The following is a 15,754-nucleotide window of genomic DNA, read 5'->3' as shown; positions in this document are numbered from 1 at the left end:
CCCCGGCACCGACCTTCCCCGGCACCGGGTGCAGAAACAAGACCATCGAAGTCTGCAACTCCAGCCAGGCAGACTCGAATGGAGCGCCCGGCATCGACATCTGCCGCGGCGCTACCGGCACCGTCGACTCCGGGCCCGGTGGGTCCGTCGAGTCCGGTACCGCCGAGCTCCCCCATAAGATCTGGGGTTGAGCTATTGGTCCCATCCACTCCAGAGACCTTCGCCTTGGCACGGGACCTCATTGCCCTGACTGAGTCAACTCAGCCGCCACCCCCGGTACCTCCGGTGCGGGTAGCATCTAGGGGCAAGCCCATGATGACGGCGCCGTCTCGGGACTCACGCTCGCGATCGAGGTCCCGACGCCACGGTCGCTCGAGATCCCACCGCCGCTCGCAGTCCCGGCACCGCTCCCCTCGGCGGTATCGGTCGTACTCGCGGCACCGATCGACCTCCAGACGGTCACGATCTCGCTCCAGCCGCCGATACCGGCACCGTGACTCTAGGAGCCAGTCTCGCCGTCATTCAGCGCACCGGTCGACCTCCCAGCACCGAGCTGGTGGCAGGTCCCGGTCCCGGTCGACCTCCCGGCACCGCGTCGGTGGCAGGTCCCGGTCCCGATCCCGGCACCGAAGCAGCGGCCGGCACCGAGACAGAACTCGGTCCCGATCCCGGCGCCGGTATGACTCCCGGTACCGATCCCCGGCACCGAGAACATCTTCGGTGCCGGACCGCGGAGACTCTTATCAGCCGCGGTCGGCCCCGCCATGGCCTTCCAGACAGCCGTCGGTGTCATCACAAGCGGACAGCGTATATGCGCTGGGCACCGACAGACAAGCGGCTCTATTCCAGGACCCTCCGCAACAGGACCAGGGTCCGCAGCAGTGGGGGTTTTGGACACCCTGGGCATACCATCAAGCCCAGGGCCCCCAACAGCTTCCTGCTAGGCCTGCAACGGCGGAGCACAGGGTGCCAGAGGCGTCGTTGTCTCGCCCCTCTCCCTCCCCTGATGGAGAGGAAGGATCGAAGCAGCAAGACCCTGGTCTTGCTCCTGAGCCAGAGGCGAGGGCTGAGGCGGACCCCCCGCTGGACACTTTCTTGCCAGGGGTCTCCTCATCCTCCTCTCCCGACGAAGCGGTGGCTGGCACTTCCTCCAATAGCCCTCCTCCGCTAGATCTCAGGGCACACCAGGACCTCCTTAGGCAAGTAGCACAGAATCTGAGCCTGCAAGCCGAGGAGGTCTCTGAGATTGAGGACCCCGTCGTCAGCATCCTCTCCTCCGATGCTCCCACCAGGGTCGCCCTACCCTTCATTAGGACGATCCAGGCCAACGCCAATACAATCTGGCAGTCACCGGCCTCCATCCCCCCTACGGCGAGGGGCGTCGAAAGGAAGTACATGGCCCCCTCCAAGGGCTATGAGTACCTCCACGTTCACCCGACACCGTGTTCCCTGGTGGTGCAGTCGGTGAACGAGAGGGAGCACCACGGACAGGAAGCCCCAACCCCCAAATCCAAGGAGGCCAGGCGTATGGACCTCCTCGGCCGCAAGGTCTATTCGGCTGGGGCCCTTCAGCTCAGGGTTTCAAATCAGCAAGCCCTTCTTAGCCGCTACGCTTTTAACTCATGGGTGGCAGCGGACAAGTTCAAAGAGCTGCTGCCACAAGAGGCTCGTCAAGAATTCGCGGCGATTCTTGACGAGGGCAAGAAGGTTGCACGAACCTCGTTACAGGCCTCTTTGGACGCTGCAGACTCGGCTGCCCGTACCCTCGCCTCGGGGGTAACGATGCGCCGCATCTCCTGGCTTCAGGTTTCTGGCCTTCCACCGGAGCTCCAATACACCATCCAGGACCTCCCGTTCGAAGGCCAGGGCCTGTTCTCAGAAAAGACAGACCCCAGACTGAAAAGTCTTAAAGACAATCGGGTCATTATGCGCTCCCTCGGGATGCACACGCCGGGGACGCAGCGCAGACCCTTCCGGCCGCAGCAGCAGCAGCAGCGTAGGCCATACCCCCAGTTCCGCCAGCGGCAGGACCTTAATAGGCGCCGCGGCAGGAATGGAAGGCGTAGACAGTCGGGGAACCAAGGGGGGCAGAATCAAAGCTCCTCCAAGCCCCCGCCTGGGCCCAAACCTTCGTTTTGAAGGTGCGCCCGAGGGCGCAATAACAGTTTCCCCCACGGATCCTTCCCCCCCGTTTTCCAACCGCCTTTCGTTTTTCCTCCCGGCGTGGACCCAAATAATATCGGACCGCTGGGTCTTACGCACGGTGCAGACGGGATACCGCCTGCAGTTTGTATCATTTCCTCCCTCCCGCCCCCCTTCCTCGTCCCTCTTCAGGGACCCCTCTCACGAGCAATTCCTTCGACAGGAGGTACAGACGCTCCTCAACAAAGGAGCTATAGAGGCGGTTCCGGAAAACGAGAAAGGCAAGGGGTTTTATTCCCGCTACTTTCTGATCCCCAAGGCCAAGGGAGGCCTCAGGCCTATCCTCGACCTGCGAGAGCTCAACAAGTACCTAGTGAAGTTGAAGTTCCGCATGGTATCCCTGGGGACCATTATCCCATCCCTGGATCCGGGAGACTGGTATGCCGCCCTCGACATGCAGGACGCTTATTTTCACATTGCCATATGGCCACACCACAGACGTTTCCTTCGATTCGTGGTGGGCCGCCTTCACTACCAATTTGCAGTCCTCCCATTTGGCCTTTCTATGGCTCCGAGGGTATTCACAAAATGCATGGCCGTCGTTGTGGCACATCTTCGGCGCAGTCGTATCCACGTGTTCCCTTACCTAGACGATTGGTTAATTCGGGGCACGTCGGAGCTACAGGTTTGCAGCCACGTCCGCAGGATCACCGACCTGTTTGCTACCTTGGGCCTCATGATCAACGTGGACAAGTCCACCCTGCTCCCCGCGCAGAGGGTGGAGTTCATTGGGGCCGTCCTGGACTCCACCGTGGCCAGGGCCCTTCTGCCGTTGCCAAGGTTCCAGGCGTTGTCGGCGATCGTTCAGCGATTGCGGGCAGCCGCCTTAACATCAATACGGACATGTCTAACCCTGTTAGGCCACATGGCAGCATGCACATTTGTGACCGGTTACGCTCGGCTCCGCATGAGGCCCCTCCAGTCGTGGCTCTTCGCACATTACTGGCCGGCAAGGCAACCACTAGACATGCTGATCACAATCCCCCAGGGGGTGTTGGATTCTCTCAGCTGGTGGCTAGACCAGTCCGTAGTGTGTGCGGGGCTCCCATTCCACCCGCCCCAGCCCTCGGTGTCCCTAACGACGGATGCCTCAGATCTCGGCTGGGGGGCCCACCTGGGAACCCTGAGAACACAGGGCCTGTGGTCCCCGCAGGAGGTGAAGCTGCACATCAACATGCGGGAGTTGAGAGCGGTCCGCCTTGCTTGTCAAACGTTTTATCACCAGCTTCAGGGTTGTTGTGTCGCGGTATTTACCGACAACACGACGACCATGTACTATATCAACAAGCAGGGCGGCACCAGATCCTCTCCCCTATGTCACGAGGCGATGCGACTCTGGGACTTTTGTATAGCCCACTCCATTCACCTCATGGCTTCCTTCCTCCCTGGAGTACGGAACACGCTGGCGGACCGCCTGAGCAGATCCTTCCTCTCACACGAGTGGTCCCTTCGCCCGGACGTCGCCCTCTCGATCTTCCAGAGGTGGGGTTGTCCCCGTGTGGACCTCTTCGCGTCCGGGGGGAACAGGAAATGCCAGGCGTTCTGCTCTTTTCAGGGCCGGGAACCCGGGTCTATAGCGGATGCCTTCCTTATTCCGCGGACGACCCACTTGTTCTACGCGTTCCCCCCGTTCCCGCTGGTCCACAGGGTCCTTCTGAAGGTGCGCAGGGACAGGGCCCGCGTGATCATGGTAGCCCCGGCGTGGCCCAGACAGCATTGGTACCCCATGTTGCTGGACCTGGCCATAGCCGACCCAGTTCCCCTGCCCCTTCACCCGGACCTGATCACCCAGGAACACGGAACTCTCTGTCACCCGGACCTCCAGTCGCTGCACCTAGCAGCGTGGCTCCTGCGTGGCTGACCAGTTCTGAGTTGCACTGCTCCACCCCGGTACGGGAGGTACTCTTGGGCAGCAGGAAGCCTTCCACTAGAGCGACATACTCGGCCAAGTGGAAGCGTTTCTCCTGTTGGTGCGTGGAGAAAGGTCTCCGCCCGATGGAAGTTTCGGTGGCCAATATTTTAGACTATATTTGGTCCCTCAAACAACAGGGCCTGGCGATATCGTCCCTGCGGGTCCACCTGGCAGCTATCTCCACCTTTCACCCGGGTGGGGATGGCCGCTCCATTTTTTCTCACCCGACGGTGACTAGATTCCTGAAGGGGCTGGAACGTCTATACCCTAACGTCCGACTCCCTGCCCCGACCTGGGATCTTAACCTGGTGTTGTCTCGGCTCATGGGGCCCCCCTTCGAGCCGTTAGCTACTTGCTCCCTACTCTATCTTTCTTGGAAGACTGCCTTTCTAGTAGCTATCACCTCAGCTAGATGGGTGTCGGAACTCCGGGCTCTCACGGTAGACCCCCCGTATACAGTCTTCCATAAAGATAAGGTGCAGCTGAGGCCACACCCTGCCTTTCTCCCCAAGGTGGTCTCAGCCTTCCACGTCAACCAAGAGATATTCCTCCCGGGTTTTTTCCCGAAACCTCACTCTTCAGGCAGGGAGCAACAGCTCCACTCGCTTGATGTCCGTAGGGCTCTCGCGTTCTATGTGGAGAGGACCAAACCGTTCCGCAAATCCCCCCAGCTTTTCGTGGCAGTAGCGGACCGCATGAAGGGGCTTCCCATTTCTTCGCAGAGGTTATCCTCATGGGTAACTTCCTGTATCAGGACCTGCTATGAGCTGGCCCATGTTCCTACGGGCCGTGTGACTGCGCATTCTACCAGGGCGCAGGCGTCGTCGCTGGCTTTCCTCGCCCGTGTGCCCGTCCAGGAAATCTGTCGGGCAGCGACCTGGTCATCGGTCCACACCTTTGCTTCCCACTACGCCCTGGTCCAGCAGTCAAGAGAGGACGCGGCCTTCGGATCTGCAGTGCTCCATGCCGCGACTTCTCACTCTGACCCCACCTCCTAGGTATGGCTTGGGATTCACCTAACTGGAATGGATGTGAGCAATCACTCGAAGAAGAAAAGACGGTTACTCACCTTTGTAACTGTTGTTCTTCGAGATGTGTTGCTCACATCCATTCCACACCCGCCCTCCTTCCCCACTGTCGGAGTAGCCGGCAAGAAGGAACTGAGGAGCGGGTGGGCCGGCCGGGGTATATATCGAGCGCCATGGCGGCGCCACTCTAGGGGGCGACCTGCCGGCCCACTGGAGTTGCTAGGGTAAAAAGTTTCCGACGAGCGTGCACACGCAGCGCGCACACCTAACTGGAATGGATGTGAGCAACACATCTCGAAGAACAACAGTTACAAAGGTGAGTAACCGTCTTTTCCGAGGAGGGCCCTTTGACGCGACCATTCATAAATACCTCAGAACCCGACCCCGAACCCTCATGACAGGGCCGGCTCCAGACACCAGCCCACCAGGCACATGCTTGGGGCAGCACCTCGGGACAGGGTGGCATTCGGGATTTGTTTTTGTTTTTTTGTTCGGTCAGGTGGCGCTTGGGGGAGGGGCTTGGGAGGCATGGTGCCATGCTGGGGGGCAAGGACTTGAGTGTCATGGCGCTCGGCTGGGGAGGGCTTCAGCGGCACAGCGCTCGGGGAGGCGGGGACTTGGGCGGTGTGACACTCGGGAGGGGCGGTGGACTTGGGCGGCACGACGCGACGCTGGGAGGGGGTGGGGACTTGGATGAGGTGACACTTGGAGGGGCAGGGATTTAGGCGAGGCGACGCTCGGAGGGGCGGGGACTTGGGCGAGGCGAAGCGACGCTCGGAGGAGGCGGGGACTTGGGCGACGTGACGTTCGGGGGAGGCGGGGTCTTGGGCGACACCACGGTTGGGGGGGTGGGGTCTTGGGTGACGCCACACTCGGGGGGCCCGCGCTCTTTGTTTTCGCTTGGGGCGGCAAAAATGTTAGAGCCAGCCCTGCCTCATGAAGAACCCTGATGAGTGTGATGGCCTCTCATTGTCCACCCCCCCAAAGTTGGAAGACGACATGACTTGGTTGAGTCACCAGCGGACAAGGTGAACGGGAAAGACGTCGCTCAGGTAAGTGAATGATTAAGAAGCAACGATCAATCATGGGGATATAATGGGGTTAAGAATCGACCTGGCATTGCATAAATCTAAGAACAAGGAGGGGAGGGCTAACACTGTTTTTTGTCTGAAAATCTCTCAACAGCTCGACGATGCCTTTCAAGAGGCCTTTGAGAACTTACACATCGGTAGCCCTGTCGTTCATCAGCTGTTTTTGTTCCTGTCTGAGACGCAGATCTCAAGAGGAAAATCCGGAAAAGGACAAAATAGAAAAATGTACCAGATCAGAGTCCCTCATTGTAAGGGTTATGGTGTCCATTTTTACAGACAGCTGTCAAAGGTTGTGTTAAACCAGGCAATTAATTAAACTTATTTAAATGTGTCCATATGACTGCATCCCCCTCCATGCTTGTGTTAGTAAAACACGGTACCAGAAACAGTCCCGTCTCCACAGACAGCTCTGTTAGAGAAAATATATTATACCCCCAGGGAAGCGGGGAGCTTTGGTGAGGTGAATCCTCTTTTTCGAGTGGCCAAAAAGCATAGTAAAACTTTCAATAGAAGACAGGCAACTGCTTGGCTTTCACACCAGGAGGCTTACACTTTACACAAACCGGCTCCAATACGTTTTAAAAGAAACAAGACCATTGTTTCAGATGTGAACGCGCAATAGCTGGCAGATTTGGTAGATGTGCGCCGGTTCTCCAAACACAACAGAGGCTTTAAGTACATCTTAAAGGTGATAGACATCCTATCCAAATATGCCTGGTCCTTAGGCCTAAAAGATAAGACAAGTGGTGAGGTATCCAAGGCCTTTAAAGCTATTTTTAGCGAAGGTCGAGCATCAAAAATTACAAACCCATCAGTGGAAAGAATTTTTAAACAAACCTTTTAGCAGGTTGTTAAAACGGACGGCGTTCACCATTTTGTTGCTAATAATGAAGTCAAAGCAGTGATTTAACAGAAGTTTAAAAAGATATGGAGGATGTGGAGATATTTTACAGCCCATAACACCTTTCGCTACATTGATGTGTTATCTGACTTTATAAAAAGTTACAATCAGAGCTTTCACAGAATTATATGTACCAGACCCGCTGATGTTAATCCTTCACATTCTCTGAAGATATGGAAAATGGTTTATAGAGATGGTTTTAAAATAAAACTGCTTGTTGCTTTTTTAGAAAAGGTGAGCACGTGAGACTATCTAAAATCAAAGGAGCCTTTGAAAAAGGTTACAAACAGACGTTTACTGACGAGCTATTTATAGCAGATGAAGCCTTAACCAGGAGCCAGAGACCTGTATACTGATTACAAGATTACGAGGATGAGACAGTTACTGGATCTTTTTACCCTGAAGAATTACAAAAAGTAAAACCCAAACAAGACAGGATTTACAGGATCAAAAATGTTCTAGTGGATAAAGGAAAAGGGAGAAAAAAGCAGCCACTGTTGAAATGGTTGAGGGGTGATAAGTTTAACAGCTGGGTGGAAGCTTTTCAACTCTGTGACATTTAGACATGAACAAAACAAACAAACAAAAAGATTCCTCCTGCAAAGACAGAGAGAAAAATGAGCGACAGCGGATTCTACATTTCTTTGCTCAGCAATGCCAGCTCTGCAGTTTTTCCTCAAAACACAGCTTGAACTTTACAATACGGCTAATTAAGCCCTGGGATCTCCGGAGTGCCTGGGAGGTGAGGTTAGTGGAAATACAATACCCGCACAGCCGGAACGCTATCAAGAAAGACACCTCTTTTGAAATCACCTTTGGAGATATGGCATGGAATTTTATCCTATGACGAGGTTATTAGTGGTCCGTGTTGTCAAGAGGTGTTGTCAGATGCTACCAGTGTGGTGCTCTGCTGTCTCCTTGTTGGTATCAGTCGGCTGCGTGCGTGTGCTCGCCCCGTGTGCTGCCCCAGCTCTGGAGATAGCTGATGCAGCAGACTCGACGAGAACCTCCAATGACCACAGACTCTAGTAAGGTGCAAAGTCACGTCTGCTAGGTTTATTGAGATCTCGGACACAATGGCAGTTCCCTGTAGGTTTCTTAGCCTAACTCAGGGCATACTACGAGAAAGTGTCTCTTAGCAATCGATCCGGCTCAGTCAGTGGCGGGACTTTCCACTGCCCCCTAGGCCAGACAAAGACACCGCCCCAGGGATATATTCTTATACACAGGTACAAACAAGTTACACATCACTCCTGACGTATTGAGGTGCAACCCTTCTACGTAGCAAAGTACAATCCCTCTACGTAGTAAAGTGCCACCTCTCACCTTGTACATGTTGGTTCAATCAAAACAACTCTATCCATCATTTTACCCTTTTGCCCGTCATTGGGATGGGTCGGCCTGTTCCTTGTTATCTGTGTGGAATGTGCAAGTATGTGAATGTTCTGATCTCTAATGTCCAGTACCTTTTAGGTATGTATCTTCTTGCAGCATCAGCCCTTTCCTTGCCAGCTTCTGTGAGCAGGGCCTGCCTCTGGCTCACAGCTTCACTTTGCTTTATGTTAGCAAAGTCTTGACCATTACTTTAGTTCAGGCCTTAGGCCTCATACCAGGCCTCTGATACCAAGGTTTACATCTTAGGGCCTCCTCTTACTACAGTCCATACCCGAATTATTGGATCATATGAACAGTACTGTGGCTCATCATCCCAAACCACCTGAGGTGGTCATGAACTATGACCCTGTGCGTAGAAAAGTTAGTCTTAAATCTGCCGATTTTACTTCTATGTTTTCTACCAGCGGGGAGCTAGCTAACATTCTAGGTTTGGGCCCCAAGCACAGCGTCCAAAAATTCCCCTTCTCAGCAGACCTCACAGGGCTTTTAACTTTTTGTGTCTGTTCACAGATATTGTAGAACACCAGTTTGTGGGGGACTTTTCTGTTCCTCTGTTACGCTGTGTTCCTGTCCAAGGAAGGAACAAGGAGTTTGTCACCATCACCTACGATAAACCTCATTACGTTCCTGTCAGAAAACACCACATCGATACCATTACCATTGAAATAAAGACAGATCAGAAGAGATATGTCTTATTTCGCTTTGGCAAGGTGATCATCAAGGTGCACCAGTGTCCCCGGAGAGAGCGAGGTTTCTAAAAGGTAACACATTAAGGCGATCCTAAAAAATTACAGCAACCCCACCATCTGCAGGAACTGTTACAAAGCCCAGGTGGGATATGACCTTCTTGGATGTACGGGGCTGGCGTGGGTGGAATATTCCGTAACCAAGCCTCTGCAACCAGGCTTCAAGGCAGGATGCTGCATGAGAGAATACATGAATCTGGTACAGACAGCTGGTAAACACATGAAAGATCATTCTCTGTTAATCAACCGTGAGGAGTTTGCACAGAGTTACACCTTGTTTGCCTTTGACCTATCTCCCGACCAGGAATGCGCCGATCGCTGTTCCCTGATTAAAATTGGGAACCTGAGAGCAGAAATAGGTTTTGGGATGGCTTTAGCCATCACCGTCAGTATGATCGTGTATGGGGTTTTTGATAACGTCATAGAGACAAATCAGAGAAGAAATGTTCTGCTTGGCTATACGTGAACATGGGCACCGTGCAGCTCTCACGTGTCTCATCAACGTCCTCTTACATGAAAAAGAATCCCCTTATGATTGGCTCCCTGGCAGCAAGCTGTCTCAGACATCCTTAGGTTTGGTGGTCATCACGCATCCACGTAACCAACCTGGTGAACACTAGCTCACCTTGTATTTGGCGAAGTGTAACTGTGGAGAGTTTTTTTACTCATACGGGCACCTCCCCGAATAGCGTGTTATTTCCTAAAAGCATTATGATATTTTTAAACAAAAATGCCACAGACAATGTGTTTCACAATAGACAATTACAAGACCCCCCACCCTGTCGCCAGCAGAGATCATTGCGTGTTTTTCTTACATCATCGTGGCAAGGGTTTATCTTTTGACTGGATTTTAAAATTGTATTCTAACGACTTAGTGCAAAACGACCAGATGGTGATGAATTTTGTAAAAACTAAATTTAAATGCTTGGGCATATCTAGCCTTGCTCAAAACTTGTTTCAACAAGTCCAGACATGCATATCTTGCGATGATTTTTATAGCCATGTTATCCAATACTCTTAGGCATAACAGACAACGTTTGTTTGGCATTATCCAATACATTTTTTATAAAGTAACTTTTCCCTTAGTTGCTGGGCCCCTCAAGAATTGCAGAAAAGGGGTGTTTCCACCTTGGATCCATTTTAAAAGCCGTAGGACAGGGTTTTAAACTCTTACCTTAGGACCCTCTTATTGAAAACGACTTTCTGTGTTTTCTTAAGGGTTTTTATCTCTATTTGCCACTGGTTTTTGTTCCTTATGATAGAGGGCTGCTGCACCTCTATCTTTTTGGAGGTGTTTTCTCACAGGCCTGTGCAATAGTCCAGGACTAAGTCTTTCAAACTGTGAACGTTGATCTTTTCACAGTTTGCTACGTTCAGGGTAATACCTTTTGACTTTCATACAGGCTTTTCCTCCCAACAGCTTATACCCGTATGTTTTCGGGCCTGCCGACACAAACTCGAGGATGCGTTGATCTGGTGGAATCTTGCTTGTGAGGTCCCCTAAATAATCCCGCAGAGGGGGATTCCAGTCACCCTCCCTTTTCACAAATATCACCAAGTCAGTGTCATGATACGGGCACCGCTCTTGCAACCTATCTAGCAGGTTTTATAGTTCTAAGCGGGCATAAGCAGTGGTGAAACAGGCCATGAAAACTTTGGTAATTCCAGAGACAGAGTACCGGTCTTTTGCATCCTTCCAAGACACTCATGCTGTTTCATCGTCGATAAACTCGCAGGATGAAACCTTGTAGTTGGAGCAAAACAGGTACTGAAAGAGTTTGTCAGGGTCTCTCACGCTGCTGGTGTTAGCTAGGTTTGTGAAGCAGAGAATATTATTATTATTACTATTATAAATCACATGAAAATGTCTTGTAAACTTAAAAATAAAACATTAATTAAGGTATTTTTCTATTTAAAAAGTCATAGCTTTAAAACAAACTAATCCATTTCAGGCTGTACAACATACAGGAGTTTTGAGTTTATTTCTACCACTTTAAAACAACAAACCCACAAACTTTTTTTTAAACACACCTCATTTTGCAAAATAAAAACTAAACTGCTTTTAAAATCAACTTTTAAAATCCAGTTTAAAACACATTTTGTACACCAAAAAAACCACCTTGTTAGTTTGAAACACACGATTACCATCAGTTTGCAGTCATATACTTTAAAAAAAAAAACCCTATGTTTTACAGAGAGAGAGTTTGAAACACAGTTTGCAACAAAATAGTTTTCAATAAACCCACATGCACTTAAAAGCCAATTGCAGAAAGTTATCTTCTACTATAGGATAAAGTGTTGCAGGCACATGCTTGTTCTGTTCCCTCCATGTGTGTTTGGGCCTTTTGGATTAAAGAACCAGCAAAAACTGTTAGTTAGTATTAGCCCCAAATCCCTATGCAACCTGTGTAGTATCTGAAGTTATTAAGCAAAACTACAGTTAAAATGGTTTTTACCTTGGCCTGGTGATGAAATGCAATTTCAAGTTACTGGTTCCATGCTAAACAGATCACACTGCAATAAACACAGGCATCATTATTTACTAAGACAGCATGGTCAAGGAGTGATATTATATATAATATATATTTTCAGAGTTTAAAACAGGGAGCATACCTCCTCTTGCAGTCCAGCAGCCATTCAAGAGAGTTTCTGTTGAAAACAAATAGTCTCCAAAATACCTGAGGTTTTTATATCATCCTAACCCTTTGTTTCAAACAGACTTCAAAATAGTAGCTAGCAGGTTGATTTGATTGCTACAGCTCTGAAATACTAGATATTTAAGGACTTTAGGCCCCTTCCTAACATTCCCTTTTGTGAGCTGGGGTGGAGGAATTAAGCTGTCTGAACAACTGAGTTGCTTTCGGCTACATTTTTTTCTTTTCTGTAGGGCCTTCTTACAGTATTAAACAGTAAATCCCCAATCCTTAATGTAACTGTCCCCATTCCCAAGTAGGGACCTTTTCCAGATATCAGTATATCTCTTTGGGGCTTGTTTTTTAAAATGTTTCTTTCATGCATAAAGTTTGGGGTGGCGATTGAAATAAAATGGTTGTATCACAACCATAATAAGCCCCCCAGAGCTTTTAAATGTTTGATTGTCTGTCTTTAGAGCAAATGCTTGTTCTAAAGCATGGTGAAGGTTTGTGAACTCTTGAGACAGTTCAGTTTTGGCTTAGACCCTTGTGTGTGTGTGTGGGGTGTGTTTGTTTTTTAAATATATTAATTTAAACTTTTAATGGCTTTGAATTGCTAGAAAGAGTGACCCATAGCATTCAAACAACTCCCAGGTCATATTTAAACTGTCCAATAGAGTTCTGCCAACTCCTGGGTCCTTTAAACTGTCCAATAGCGCTCGATCAACTCCAGGGGTTATATTTGAACTGCCCAATAGCAACTGCGAATTCCTGAGGTTTTATTTCATTTCATATTAATCAGAACTCACCCACCCACCTCTCTTACTATGGGTGCACACCAGTCAAATTTATCCCTATGGCAACAAGGGTAAGTAATCACAATTACCTTTGCTATTCAGTGGGGGTGTGGTTAAAACCATTCAGTTCAACAGAATGAGTCAACTCTATTGTACTCAAACACGTCTCTGAACCATCCCTGTTTGTTTTACTGTTGTAAGCAGAGTCAGGATGAGATCTGCCCTGACATCTGGTGGTGAGTTGTGGAAAAGAACGTCAGGGGCTGGTCATGAGCCCACAGTAGCCCAAATAGTCATTTTGGCTATGGTGGGATCCCCAGTTTCTCTGTTACTGAGGCAGGAAGAATAAACTGTTGTTATCCTGATTATGTAAATCAAGGACAGTGGAACTGTACTTGGCCTTTTGTGACGGAGGACTCACCTTCAACTAAGTAGCACTCGGTAGGCAAGGGACATGGGTTCCAAAATTCAGTAAATTGAGAGAGACTGGGGACAGGTATTTGTACCTGGTGATGCACTGACCCATCCCCCAATTCCATTGCCTCTACTGCATAATGTTAGTGCTAATTTTGAGTCCAAGAGGAGTTAGGTTACAGACTGCAGAGCGGTATTCATTTTGGGCTAATGGTGAACAAGTACTGAGGTCCTCCTACAACTTAACGCAGTAAGTGGTGATTTTAGCTTGTAGTAGGGGAGTCTCAGTGCCCCACTGGCTCGGGGCTTGAGCCAATTTTGCATTGTGTTATTGGAATGGAGTTCCTAGATACTGAACCCAGTCCTTGTTGTTGCCAACACTGATGGGCAGAATGGTTACACCGTAAACACATTTTTAGGATTTCCCCCCTCCCACAACATACATTTCAGCTTTTTGCTGTAAATGGATGTCTTTTTTCACAAGAACACAAAAATTAGATTCTCACAAACCATTTTTTTTTTAATTTAAAAGACATACAGCTCCTTGGAAAGAAACCAAGAGGCTCTATTAAAACTTTTAGCTCACTTAAGGGCCAGAGACCTTCTAACAGAAATGCAGATAGTCACAAAGCCCCTTTCAATAGATGGTTTTTTAATTTACATATTTAAATTTACATATAAAGTTGAAGTCCAAATCACACGGTCATGGTGGTGTTGGGCTGGGGCATCTATGACACAGCCCTCACAATCTTCAAAAAGCTTTTCCCTAAGATAGTGATTAAGAACAGGACAAACAGCAACGCATACAACAGCCCACATAAATTTTTACGCTCATGAGTGGCACTGGCTCAGCGAGTTCTATGCCAAACCTTCTTCTAAACTCCTTATAACCTTCATCCTCGAAGTCCTCTTCAACAATTTTTAGCGGCGTTCAGCAAAAACAAGGCGGGCCTGGTTCATCTTTGCTACTTGATGCAACGTTGTCCAGGGCCTCCGGGTCCTCTAGAAAGGCATCGTCAAGCTGTCTCAGACAAGAAACAAGGGTAAGTTCTCACTGCTTGTTTTTTAGATTTCACAACCCCAGGTTCCTAACCTCATTACACCTCATCATCAACTGTTGCTTCTTAATCATTCATTTACCTGAGTGACATTTTTTCTGTTCAGCTTGTCCGCCGGTAACTCCCCCAAGCAATGATCACCTTCCTCCTCCAGGGCGGCGGACAACGAGAGGCCACCATGCTCATCGGGGTGTCTCATGAATGGTTGGGCTTCAGGTTCAGGTTCTGGTATATCCATCAATGGCTGGGCCAAAGGAATCCCCTCGGCTGCTCCCTCCTCCTCTTCAGAACTGTTGCTGCTGTAGCAATTCTCCACACAAGTCCAAAGGTCCGTGGGGCTAAAACAAAGTCTGAAGTTCTCAGGGGAGTGGTAAAGGAGTCCACGTTTCCTCTCAGCCTTTCCACAATTTCTGAAACACGTCTTCTTGGTAAGAGATGGCCTCCTCTGCCCAGCGCTGAGACTTATGGGGTGATGGTGCTGCACTTTGATTGGCAGAGGGCATTGGGAGGAGTTCTTAGAGGGGTCACACGACCCTCTTCTGGGTGGTCACACCATCCCAGAACCTGCCCTATTTTGGTCAAGTCTCCTTTCGGGGCAGTCCTCTGCAGCCGAAATCCATCGCGACTGGTAGAGGGCGCTGGGAGGAGTTCTTAGAGGGGTCATACGAACCACTTCTGGATGGTCACCCTGTCCCAGAATTCCCCCCAATCGGTCTAATCTCCTCAGGGTGGTCTCTAGTGGCTGAAGCCCCTCCTGATTGGTAGAGGGCAGTAGGAGGAGCTCTTAGAGGGGTCACACACCCCAGAACTCCTCTTGATTGGTTAAATCTTCTCTCAGGGCGTTCCTATCGGGGCAAAACCTATCCTGATTGGTATAGTGGAAGGAGTTCTTAGAGGGGTCACATGACACACCTTGCTTCTGGTCATGTGTCCGCCTTGATCCCGGAAGTCATACCCCCATGGGGTGGGGCTTCTGATGACCAGTGGGCAGGGCTTATTGGGTCAAGGGATGGGGTTAACTTTTGATTGACAGTAGGGCCTTTACACTCCTCGCTCCTGCTACCCAAAACTGGAACAAGACAGAGACAACTATAATACTGGGCAGTAGTCGCTGTTGTCCTACTGCTCAGATGCTGTAAGTAAGAGAAGGATCAGGCCCTGTAAAGTAGCTTGTGTTGATTTTTATTACTCAAAGCATTTTTATTACACAGCAGGACATCTGGTCATTCTGATGGACATGCAGCCTCTGGACAAGCTCCGTGATAAGCATGTGCATTGTACTGGTTGCTCGGGGGTCATTACTATAGTAACAGCCAAGTACTAGCCCAGATCCTCAAATACAACTGAGCTCTAGGCTCTGGGTTGTTCTAAGTTATGCTGTCTCGTAACATCCATTGCTGCACTGGAGATAGCTATAGCACAATGCACACCGTGTGTGCCATCTTCTGTTCCCAGCTCATACCCCATATACTTGGGTGGGAAGCTAGGAGTTGGTGACATACAGCCAGCTACACTGCCTGTACACTCTATATGCTGGTTCTCTGGGTGTTAGGGATTTGCGCATGTTGGGGAATTCC

The 15,754-nt window shown here is 50.1% G+C and overlaps 1 long non-coding RNA gene across 1 annotated transcript; it reads left to right on the top strand.

Moving 5' to 3' along the window:
• Nucleotides 1–6,152: 6,152 nt before the first annotated feature.
• On the top strand, nt 6,153–6,568 carry LOC127035756 (uncharacterized). The gene is made up of 2 exons (XR_007769922.1): nt 6,153–6,194; nt 6,328–6,568. It is a non-coding gene; the product is annotated as an uncharacterized LOC127035756 (long non-coding RNA).
• Nucleotides 6,569–15,754: the final 9,186 nt, after the last annotated feature.

The sequence above is a fragment of the Gopherus flavomarginatus genome, chromosome 16 (genome assembly GCF_025201925.1).
Source record: "Gopherus flavomarginatus isolate rGopFla2 chromosome 16, rGopFla2.mat.asm, whole genome shotgun sequence".
NCBI lineage: Eukaryota > Metazoa > Chordata > Testudines > Testudinidae > Gopherus > Gopherus flavomarginatus.
This window is presented reverse-complemented; position numbering and strand designations above follow the sequence as displayed.